Source organism: Columba livia, unplaced genomic scaffold, assembly GCF_036013475.1.
Source record: "Columba livia isolate bColLiv1 breed racing homer unplaced genomic scaffold, bColLiv1.pat.W.v2 Scaffold_215, whole genome shotgun sequence".
Lineage (NCBI taxonomy): Eukaryota > Metazoa > Chordata > Aves > Columbiformes > Columbidae > Columba > Columba livia.
This window is the reverse complement of record NW_027043252.1, coordinates 106,065-117,843: the sequence shown is the minus strand read 5'-3', so window position 1 is coordinate 117,843 and position 11,779 is coordinate 106,065. Positions and strand designations below refer to the sequence as shown.

At 58.1% G+C, this 11,779-nt stretch overlaps 1 long non-coding RNA gene across 1 annotated transcript; it reads left to right on the top strand.

Annotated features, from left to right (window-relative positions):
- Window positions 1–1,189: 1,189 nt before the first annotated feature.
- LOC135578020 (uncharacterized) lies at window positions 1,190–7,426 on the top strand. Its single transcript, XR_010469424.1, has 4 exons — window positions 1,190–1,606; window positions 3,723–5,180; window positions 5,944–5,989; window positions 6,379–7,426. It is a non-coding gene; the product is annotated as an uncharacterized LOC135578020 (long non-coding RNA).
- Window positions 7,427–11,779: the final 4,353 nt, after the last annotated feature.

Below are 11,779 nucleotides of genomic sequence, written 5' to 3'. Positions count from 1 at the left end.
GATGCTCCTGGGGCTGGTTTAGTGCCCCTGTGTGTAAACCTCAGGTGTGAATTGGCCTCCGCGTCCTGCGCAGGGGCTCAGCGGAGCTCTCTGAGCCAGGGCAGTGCCCGCAGGGGGCAGGAGGGGAGAGGCCGGTGGGTTAAAGCCCGTTTGCCCTGGCTTTGCGGTGTCCCCGTCCTGTGCCGCCAGGTCCCCGCTGGGTCTTTCCCCAGGCAAGGACGCCCTTGGAGGCTTCCCCTGCGGGTCTTGCTCAGACTGCGAGGCTCTGGGCTCTGGAGGAGCACGGGGAGGGGTCCCCTTCACGGGGACAGGGCACGGGGGAGGCTTTGGGATGCTTCTCTCGCTGGTGAGCAACACCCTGGACTGTGGCCCTGTTTCTGCGGCACTTTCTGGGATCATTCCCACACATCCTTCCCCTCTTCTCAGGGGGATGATTACTTAGAAAAGGAGAAGATCTTCTTGGAGTCCCTGAAGAAAGCGCCATACAACACCTCACGTCTGTCAGCATCCCGTCCGTCCTTCTGCCCTTCTCTGGACCACGATTCCTTTGAGGTTACGCAGTTATTTCTGGAGATGCCGAGGAAAGGGCCCTACTGCACTTCACCTGTCCCAGCGTCCCGGCCGTCCTCCCTACCCCGACCAGCATTTCTTAGAGGCTTTCTTAGAGAAATGGGTTTAAAAGCCCAAGTCTCTTTCGCCTTGTGTTCCCTCCCCTGAGAGGCCCCCAGCCTGGGCTGTTTCTTTGCTGTACCTTTTAAGCTGTATTTCATCCTATAATTAAAGTCTATTTTATAGCGCAAATGCCTGAGTCTCCGATACAGGGAACCTGGGGTCAAGAACATTTCTGTGACAGTTGTGCCCATGAATCCGCGTGTGGCGCTACTTTGCTGATGGAGCTGGGAGGGAAATACTCGTCCTCTGGAGCCGAAAAGCCACAGGCGGCGGCTGGAGAAACGGCCAGTTTGACCTGGAAGGACGAAGCCAGAACTGAGGGCAGAAATGAGTTGCCCCAGGTCCTTGGGTCTGGAGGCTGTTCCGGGATGTTCTTCTGGTTCTCAAAGGCCATGTCCAGCACACAACGGTCCCCAGGGCGGTGTCCAGGCTGGTTCCTCCCCGTGCGTGCCCTGGGTGATCTGCCCTGTGACCCTGCGGGAGCAGGGGCTGCACTGGGGCTCTGCAGAGGTCCCTTCAGCCCCACCAGGCTGGGATTGGGTGACTCTGTGACCCTGCACTGCGGGTCCCAGCACCCCCAGGATGTTCCACAGCCCACAGGAACTGCAGCTTGTCCTTTTCGGGCCGGTTTCTGAAAACCCCTGGCTCTTGTGCTGGGCTGCACCTCCCGTCCGGGTACCCCGGGCTGACAGCGGGGCCGCTCCGGTCCCTGCCGCGGGCTCTGCCCGCTCGGAGCAGCAAGGCCGGCGGTGGGGAGGGGTTCCCGGAGGGCAGAGCCCGTCCCGCGGGGCTGCGGGGACGTTTCTAGGCAGGCTCCGCGCTCAACAGCCCCGTTGCTACGGCTGCGGGGCCTTCCAGGCCGGACCCCGCGCGGCGCGGCCCCTGTCGCCATGGGAACGGGCCCTTCCGGAGCGGGCGGCGATCGGCACGGCCGGTGAGTCCCGGGCCGGGAGCCCCGGTTCCCCCGGGCGGGCAGCGGGAGCCGCTTGGGGCGTGCGGGGAGAGCGCTCGGGCGGCGGAATTGCTGGCGTGGCCGGCTCGGGGGGGCGGGGGCGGCTCCGGCTCTTCGCGGGCTCTCTCGGCCCCGTCTCTTGCGCTCTGGAGAAAGCGGGAACTCTCTGGAAACGAGGAGACCGACTGAACAGCAGAGGCAGTGCTGCTGTTGGGCGGCATTCTTTATTTCATCAGCGCTGGGCAGCACTGGTAGAGACTTACATCTGGGCAGGAACAAGCCCAGGTTCCAGTCTGAGCTGGGGAAGGACCTGTTGGAGAGCAGTGTAGGGAAAGGGACCTGGGGGTGCTGGGGACAGCAGGGTGACCATGAGCCAGCACTGGCCCTTGTGGCCAGGAAGCCAATGGGACCTGGGGGGTTAGAAGGGGGTGGTCAGTAGGTCAGAGAGGTTCTCCTGCCCCTCTGCTCTGCCCTGGGGAGACCACACCTGGAATATTGTGTCCAGTTGTGGCCCCTCAGCTCCAGCAGGACAGGGAACTGCTGGAGAGAGTCCAGCGCAGCCACCAAGATGCTGGAGGGAGTGGAGCATCTCCCGTGTGAGGAAAGGCTGAGGGAGCTGGGGCTCTGGAGCTGGACAAGAGGAGACTGAGGGGGGACTCATTCCTGGGGATCAAGATGGAAAGGGGGAGTGTCAGGAGGATGGAGCCAGGCTCTTCTGGTGACAACCAGTGACAGGACAAGGGGCAATGGGTGCAAACTGGAACACAGGAGGTTCCACTGAAAGATGAGAAGAAACTTGTTGGGGTGAGGGTGGCAGAGCCTGGCCCAGGCTGCCCAGGGGGTTGTGGAGTCTCCTTCTCTGCAGACATTCCAACCCGCCTGGACACCTTCCTGTGTAACCTCATCTGGGTGTTCCTGCTCCATGGGGGGATTGCACTGGGTGAGCTTTCCAGGGCCCTCGGGATCGCTGGCATTCTGTGATTCTGTGAATCATCCTCCCCTCGTTTTGCAGGTGCTCAGAAAGCATTTACCATGTCCTTGGTTAACGATGGGTGCGTCTGTTGTAAGTGAATCACAGTGTACATGAACTGAGCCGCTTCTCTCCACTCTCCATCCCCAGCTGTGCTCTCAGGCGGGCAGCCCCGCTGGGGCCGATGCCCAGTGAGGATCCTGATGTCGGCAACTTAGGAGCGCTGGAAAAATCCCGCAGTGTCAGTGGGTCCCTGAGGCTGGCGGAGAAGGAGCAGGGAGCCGCGCTGGGGGCAGACGGCCCGGCAGCACAGCAGCCCCAGCCGGGTCCTCGCCCAAGGGGCTGCACCGTGCGGGGTTTGGAGGTCAAGACAGCTGTTGCTGGGGCTGCGTTTTGCCCCAAACTGTGCTCTGGAGAGAGCTGATGAGGGGCTTTGGCACAAGGTTGGCCCTTTTCTGATGGAGAAGTTCGCAGAGTGCAAATGTTTCAGGGAACCGGATGGCAGTTCTGGGAGGAGGGAGGCTGGCCAGGACCTGCCAAGAGACCTGGAGCAGAGTAGAGGAGTGATTCCGTGGAATCACAGGATCATTTGATTGGAAAAGACCCTCAAGACCATTGAGTCCAACCATAACCGACCCCCAGCACTGCCCCATGAGAACCTCATGTCCGTCTGTCCATCCCTCCAGGGCTGGTGACTCCAGCACTGCCCTGGGCAGCCTGTTCAATGCCCCACAGCCCTTTGGGGAAGAAATTGTTCCCACATCCAACCTCAACCTCCCCTGGGCAACTTGAGGCCATTTCATCTTGTCCTAAACCCAGTAGTGTCAGAGGAACCAGAGCAGGAACCAGAGCTGTAGAGCACCTGCAGCAAATAACCCAGTTTGGCTGCAGAGAGCAGAGCTGCTCCTGGGCTGGGAAACCGCTGGGCCTGGGGTGCGATGAGCTGGGGGAGGAGGCGGCAGACGCGCGCAGGTGCCGAGGAAGGCAGAGGTGGTAGATTCGAGTCTCTGCTGGCTTGGAGTTTGTGTCTCTTTCACAGCCACTCTAACGCTCTGCAGGCGTTTTGTGTTTGGGTATTTTGGGTATTGGAATTTATCAGGTATGTGGTTTTTTCTCCCCTGTCTGAAGAGCCAAAGAACAACATCAGCCTGCTGCGTGAGAAGCTGCTGCGGGCAAAGGAAATCAAGGCAAGAAAGAAGACCCCGAGGGAGAACCGCCAGAACCTCCTGTATCCAAACCAGCGTGGTCGGCAGGACAAGGGCAGTGACCCTTCCCCTGTGCTCTGCATTGGGGAGGCCACACCTGGAGTGTTGTGTTCAGTTCTGGGCCCCTCAGCTCAGGAAAGAGATTGAAGTGCTGGAGCGGGTCCAGAGAAGAGCAACAAGACTGTGGGGAAGGGACTGAACACAAGACCCATGGGGAGAGGCTGAGGGAGCTGGGCTTGTTTAGTCTGGAGAAGAGGAGGCTTAGAGCTGAGCTCAGCACTCTCTAGAACTACCTGAAGGGCAGTTCTAGCCAGGTGGGGATTGGGCTCTTCTCCCAGGCATCAGCAATAGGACAAGGGGCCATGGGCTTCAACTCTGCCAGGGGAAATTGAGGCTGGAGATTAGGAAGCAATTCTTTGCAGAGAGAGTGGTCAGGATTGGAATGGCTGCCCAGGGAGGTGCTGGACTCGCCGGCCATGGAGGGTTTTAAGCTGAGATTGGACATGGCGCTTAGTACCATGATCTAGTAAACGGACTGGAGTTGGACCAAGGGCTGGACTGGATGATCTCTGAGGGCTTTTCCAACCCAGTCCATTCTGTGATTCTGTAATGCCGAGCTGGAAAGAGCAGCGTGGCTCCGGACAGGTGTGTGCCCCGCCACCCCCTCCCTGCCCCGCGCTGGGTCCCCCGGTGTCACCTCCAGCGTTTCCCTCTCCTCGCAGCGCTGATCCCCCTCGACGAGCTCAGAGCTGAGCGGGAGCAGAGCAGCGGCCCGTTCCACAAGCAGCGCGTGGCCGAGCACTGCGCGGTGTTTCGTGACTTGTTCCGAGGGGCCACGTTCCCCCCGGGTCACCTTGAGGGTGGCGTACAGCCAGGCAGACGAGCACGCCGTGCCGGTCTGCTATGGGAACATGGTGACTCCGTCAGAGGAGTGGGGGGTGCGGGGCACAGCCTTGGCCCCACGGGAAGCCTCGGTGGTTTCCTCAGACGCTCCCGATGGGCATTGTCTGCCCCGGGGGGTTTTGTTTAGAAGGGTATTTGCTCTGTGATGATCCAAACTTGTTTCTTGGACGTGATAAAGACAGAGCGTTGCAGCAGGACGGCTGTCTGTCAGCAGGCTGATGCTTCTGAAGGCTCTGGGGGCTCTCCGGTGGAGCTGGATGACTTGGTGTCGCGGCCATGCCTGGTCTGTGCTGGGTCCTGGCCGTGCCCGTGCCCGGTTCGTGTTCTTTGCCTTGGAAATCATGACCTGATCTTAATGGAACGTGTTGTTGCAGTGACAGACATTCTGTTTTGTGGCTCATTTAGGCTTCCAGTCCTCCCGCAGTGTCATCCCAGGCAGATAAAGGCTCCCTGCGGACTGTGCTGCTCACAAACCCAGGTGAGTAGCGGGTTCTTTACAAAGAACATGTTTCAACAGGATGGTTTCCCTCTGCTCTTGTTTGCTGCTGTTTCTGTTGGCTGCACGTGCAGAGACGATGCCGTATCATCTGAGTAGGGCTGTGTTACATACGCAGGAAAGATTGTAGCCTCCCCAAAGCTCTAGCAGTTGAGAGATGAGACAGGACCGGTGTCGCAGTGTAGTGGAAGCAATTCCCTGACTCCCGTCTTCTGTTTCCCCCCAGACTCCTCTCCCTCAGCAGTCTGCCTGGCAGGTGCGTTAGCTGCCACTGCTCGCTCTGGGAAACTGAGGCACAGTGAAGCAGCTGACCGAGAAGTCCCTTTAATCTTGGAATGACCTCTGTCGAGCTCTCATTTGAAGCTCAGTCCTATAAGAACGAGTTACTCTTCTGCTAGGAAAGGATTGCTGGGTTGTCTTGGGCTGCCCCGTTGGTTCAAAGCGGGTCTGGGGGTTCTCACTTTGGGGTTTATGCAAACACCGGCCTCAGTTGTGCCAGGGGAGGTTCAGATTGGATAGCAGGAAACATTTCTTCCTGGAAAGGGCTGTAGAGTACTGGAACAGGCTGCCCAGGGCAGTGGTGGAGTCACCATCCCGGGAGGAGTTTAACAGACGTGTAGATGAGGTTCTTGTGGACAGGGGTAGTGCCAGAGCTGGGTTATGGTTGGGCTCGATGATCTTGAGGGTCTCTTCCAACCCAAACGACTCTGTGATCCTGTCACGAAGTCGCCTTTCTCTGTTGCAGAAGGACGTTGAAGGGACGCGCACTCGGAGCACCCGCGCTGGCTGGAGTGAGTACCGCACGGCAGAGCCGCGCTGCTGGGCTCAGGGAAAGCCCCGGCGGAGCGGGCAGAAACTCCTTCAACAGCGCTCGGGAATACGGATTTGCTGAGATTTTCTGTGGTTCTCTGGTGCTCCTGCCAGTGCTGCTTCACGCCCATGTTCTGGGTCCTGCTAAAGACGCAGGAGATCAGGTGTTGCTGCTGTTTGGCTTTCAAAACACTGAGTGTGAGGTTTTTTTTCCCAGTGAAAGCAGCCTCTGCTGTCTGTTTGCTTGTCAAACAGGGCGTAGGTTACGTCACAGCGGAGCCCAGAGTGATGTGTGATCCTGGGGGAATCTGCTGGCCCTGGGGGAGGGAAATGAACGGATATATAGTGCAGTAAACTTGTGTGTGTTCAGGACGAACATCCCAGGCAACGACATGCAGTGGGGTAAGGAGATCTGCCGCCACCTGCCCCCCTTCCCGCCATGGGCACTGGCTGCCATCGCTTCATCTTCTGCCCTTCAAGCCAGAACCGCCCGTCGACTCCAGCGAGGATGTTGGCGCAGGCCCTGGTCACTGGGGCTGTTGCTGGGCGGTTCACGCTCTCTTGGCCAGGCTGTTCTTGCGTGTTCTGGTGACAAGGTCGTGACTGCTGGAGGAGAGCAAGTTCCTTGGAGTCTGCAGGGTTGCTCAGGGCTGCTCTGAGTTTGTGTGTCGCCTGAAGCCGCAATCCCAGCCCTGCAAGCACTGTGCTGTCCTGTTGCTTTCAACCAGGCCGGTAAGAAAGTGGGTTTTTTCCTGCCTGGAGCAGGAATGTGCAGAGGGCTGGGGAAGCTGGGAGGAGTTTCAATGTGCCTTCCTTTTCCACCTCTGTTTTACAGACTCGGGGGTGCTGTGGGGAAGTAGTTGCCAGCCAGAGTGCTGCAAGAAACGGGAATCACCTCAGCTCTTGTGCTTGTGTCTTGTTTCCAGCCACAGGCTCGAGATGTGAACCTTGCGCACGTGTGACTTGTACAGAAAGCACGAGGATGCCGTGACCCCGGCAGGGCTGCCGTTCCAACAGTGTTTCGATGTTACATTCTATGGAAACGCCGTAGAACAAATTGTGGCTGCTGTTGTTTATCTGCTACAATTTCTGTAGCATTTTTAGACAATTTTCGAAGTCGACTCTCGGCAGGAATCCAGGATCTTGTGCTGACCTGCATGTTGCTCCTTCTGCACGTTGTCCTCGATTAATGCTGACCTGAGGGATTTATCTGCAGCACAACACGGTGTAGATACTAAATCAGGTCTGGAAGCCATCTCAGGAGATGGATTAGCTCGTCATTGCACCAAAAATAGAAGGAATGCTACTTCCTTGTTTCCTGTGCTTATGTAATAAGGCACATACGTGGTAGTAACAGAGCCCGTGGCCCCTGTACTTCATGTGCTTATAACAGAGTAAAAATAAATTGTTAAAATGAAGCTGGTTTCAGGTGTTCTGTTCTAATTACTTTTCCCTTTTGACTCTCTGTGTTTTCCGTTGTCACTGGAGCCCAACCCCACTCACTGTCCCGCGACTGGGGACTCCAGACAAGGGGGCACAGCCGCGGGGGCGGCTGCACAGCGGAACTCAGCGGACTTGGGAACCACGCAGCTGGGTGAGGATCAGACGCGTACAAAGCAACTTTGCTTCTTAAATGACGAGGACGATGTGCTTTGGTTTGGAAGACATCAGATTTGGAACGTTAAGGAAGCTGTAGCTCCCTTGGTGTTTCCTTCTCCCCGCAGTCGCATTTCTGGCTCTGTCTGTCCAGTTGTGCTCCTCTCCCGCACCAGGTGCTGATCGTGGGCTCAGGGTGGGGGGGGCAGGGAGGGCGGGGGGTCCGTGGGCTTCAATAAGTTTTGTTTGGGGTTTTTCAATCGCCTCTGTTGACACGTCGTATAACAACTGATTGCTGCAGTGCTAATGAATGAACAAGATACAGCATCCTAGATACAGCATCCCAGATACAGCATCATAGATACAGCATCCTAGATACAGCATCCCAGATACAGCATCCCAGATACAGCATCATAGATACAGCATCCTAGATACAGCATCATAGATACAGCATCCCAGATACAGCATCCCAGATACAGCATCCTAGATACAGCATCCTAGATACAGCATCCCAGGTACAGCATCCCAGATACAGCATCATAGATACAGCATCCTAGATACAGCATCATAGATACAGCATCCTAGATACAGCATCATAGATACAGCATCCCAGATAGAGCATCCTAGATACAACATCCCAGATACAGCATCCCATATACAGCATCCCATATACAGCATCCTAGATACAGCATCCCAGATACACCACTAGATAAGTTTTGTTTGGGGTTTTTCAATCGCCTCTGTTGACACGTCGTATAACAACTGATTGCTGCAGTGCTAATGAATGAACAGGAGGATGAGCAACAGACTGCAGAAACTGTTTGGCTTTTGGTTTATTGAAAAATTATGATTTAACTCAAAAGCAACAAGGTCTTGCAGTGGTCTTCTAATACCTAGTGACAGCTTTTTAATGTACCGGTTTGGAACTTTGAGATGATTTTTGATATGGAGCGGCTGTTCCATTGTGGAATAGTGCAGGAGTAAACTCTTGCATTTCAGCATTCCTGGCAGATCTGCAGCTTGATAAAGACCTCAGGCTGCTTGGTTTAATCAGACTTTTGTAGATCCCACCTTCACTGCTCAAAGCACCGGCTGCCAATGTGTTTTCTGGTGTTGTCACTGCTTTCTGAGCAAAGACGGCAGAGGCAGCAGCTCTGCTGGTGGTGTCTGTTTGATTGAAACATGGGTATCTGCAGGAACTTTAACCTGAAAGCTCAGAAAGCTGTGGTCGGTGGTATATCTGTGTAATGTTTGTAGATTCTTCTGCAGATGTTCTTATGCCAGCGAGCACGGAACGTTTGTGAGTGTGACCTGCTGTGCGGTTAGAAGGAAGAAAGATGTGTGAGCTGCAGCAGCAGGAAGGCTGCAGCCGTGTACGCCGGGGTGCAAACGGCACGAAACGGGCTGCAGCGGCGGAGCCCTCGGTCCCGGGCCGTCCCGGGCGGGCGCAGCCCGAGCGCTCCCGGCCCCGCTGCCGCTGACCCGCCGGGGCCGGGGCCGCGCTGCGGGGGACAGCGCCGCTCTGCGGCCGCCGGCGGCTCCGGGCCGGGAGGGGGGGCGGGGCCCGGTGGCGGACGCGGACGGGATTGGCTCCTGCGCGGGATGGGCGGGGCCACGCTGCAGAAGCGCGCGGGCCGAGGAGCGCGTGCCGGCGGTGCGGCGGCGGGAGCAGCGCGCGAGGAGCGGCGGGGCCGGCGGTGAGCGAGGGGCGGGCGGACAGCGGGGAGACTGGACGGGGCCGCCCCGGTCCCGGCTGAGGGGGGAGGCTGGAGGGGGAGGGACGGGCTGGGTTGGGCAGGAGGAAGGCGAGGGGCAGCCAGCCGCAAGAACGCGGCCCCGGGCCGGGCCGGGCAAGGGGCGAGGGGGAAACACGCGGGCGGCTGTGAGGGAAGGGAGCCCCGGGCTGAGCGCTGCGCGGGGCTCGGGCGGGGCCGTGGGGCGGAGGGGGGAGCCCGCGGTGCCGCAGGGCAGAGGGAGGAAAGCGAGCGGGAGGGGGCAGCGCCGGGTCGGGAGCGGCGCAGGCGGGGCCGGGGCCGCTGTGGGGGCGCCAGGGGGCGCGAGGGGCGGGGGCGGCGCTGCCGCGGGGAGGGGCCGGGAACGGGGGGAGCGGCGGGAGCGGCGGAGGAGCCTGAGGGCGGGACGGCGCGGAAGGAGCTTGGGCGGGAAAGGCTGAGGGAGCTCAGGGAGGGGTGACATCGGGGAGGTTTTGGCGGGAAAGGCTGAGGGACCTCAGGGAGGGGGTGACATCGGGGAGGTTTTGGCGGGAAAGGCTGAGGGACCTCAGGGAGGGGTGACATCGGGGAGGCTTTGGCGGGAAAGGCTGAGGGAGCTCAGGGAGGGGTGACATCGGGGAGGTTTTGGCGGGAAAGGCTGAGGGACCTCAGGGAGGGGTGACATCGGGGAGGCTTTGGCGGGAAAGGCTGAGGGAGCTCAGGGAGGAGATGGCGTCGGGGAGGCTGCAGTGGGCAATGCTGAGGTAGCTTAGGACGGGATGGCACTCAGGTGTGGTTTCAAAGGGGAATGCTGAGGTACCTTGAGGAATGGACGCTGGGCTGGGAACTATGAACACATCAGATTGGTTCAGAGAGTGTTCATGACAGAAATTTGTGCAGTGAAGGATTCCAGCAAAGAGAGGGAGAAGAGCCAAACTTAGATCAGGCCTCCTAGGACGCCTGCAGGTTTGGGGACAGGGGTGACGAGTTTGTTAATCCGGTCCTAACTGTTTCTTTCTCTGTCCCTCTCTTGCAGCACCTGACTGAATGGAGGAGAAGTGGACGGGAAGCTCCTGCGCCACACACAGATCACATTTGTTACTCTCACCCTCAGAGACCCGGAGATCCAAACCGTTCGCATGGTGCCTTGAAGCAGCCTGTGCTCATGCGCTTCTCCCAGGGAGAAGGCGGAATGGCAGTGACTGGCCACGTTGAGCCACAGGGTGCACACTCTGCAGCTGTCAAGCCCAGCTCTGCGTCAGCTCACACCTGCGATTTTGCGCCGCACACGCGGATTTGAGTTGTCGCTGGTTCTTGCAGCGTTTGGCTTTGGTGAGGACAGCGTGTGTTTGTCAGCAGTTGGTGTAGGTGGAATCTAGAGGAGATTTGTACTGAGCTGTGACATCTCTAACCCATGGAACTGGGGTCCAGCAAGTACCAAAGAGCAGGTGAGGACCGTGGGCATTTGTACTGAGCTGTGACATCTCTAACCCGTGACATTGGGGTCCAGCAAGTACCAAAGAGCAGGTGAGGACCGTGGGCATTTGTACTGAGCTGTGACATCTCTAACCCGTGGAACTGGGGTCCAGCAAGTACCAAAGAGCAGGTGAGGACCATGGGCATTTGTACTGAGCTGTGACATCTCTAACCCGTGACATTGGGGTCCAGCAAGTACCAAAGAGCAGGTGAGGACCGTGGGCATTTGTACTGAGCTGTGACATCTCTAACCCGTGACACTGGGGTCCAGCAAGTACCAAAGAGCAGGTGAGGACCGTGGGCATTTGTACTGAGCTGTGACATCTCTAACCCGTGACTTTGGGGTCCAGCAAGTACCAAAGAGCAGGTGAGGGCCGTGGGCATTTGTACTGAGCTGTGACATCTCTAACCCGTGACATTGGGGTCCAGCAAGTACCAAAGAGCAGGTGAGGACCGTGGGCATTTGTACTGAGCTGTGACATCTCTAACCCGTGACATTGGGGTCCAGCAAGTACCAAAGAGCAGGTGAGGACCGTGGGCATTTGTACTGAGCTGTGACATCTCTAACCCGTGACATTGGGGTCCATCCTGAGCAGGGCACGTGCGGAAGCTGTGCTGCAGGAGGGCAGAGCTGAGGGGAAGGGCTGTGCGAGGGGCTGGTGCCAAGGCAAGGTGGGCGCGCTGTGGGGTGTGGGGAGGTGTCAGCCCCGGACTCAGCCCCTGTCTGACTGTAGTGCCCTTGGGCTGCTGTAGCTCAGTCCTCCGTGTGTTTCTCTTCAGGTGGAGCAGCGTGCAAAGGAAAAGCAAGGAAGGAGGTGAACCTGTGAGGAAGAGTGATGGATAAAGAGGGTTGGAGCGCACCTGCCAGTCAAGAGGGATCAAGAGAGAAGACACCGGTGGTGGAACCACAGGTCAGGAGAGCTCAGGTCAGGGAAAGGTGATTGTGGCCGTATGGGTTTTTCTAGCTCACACACCAATGAAAACAGT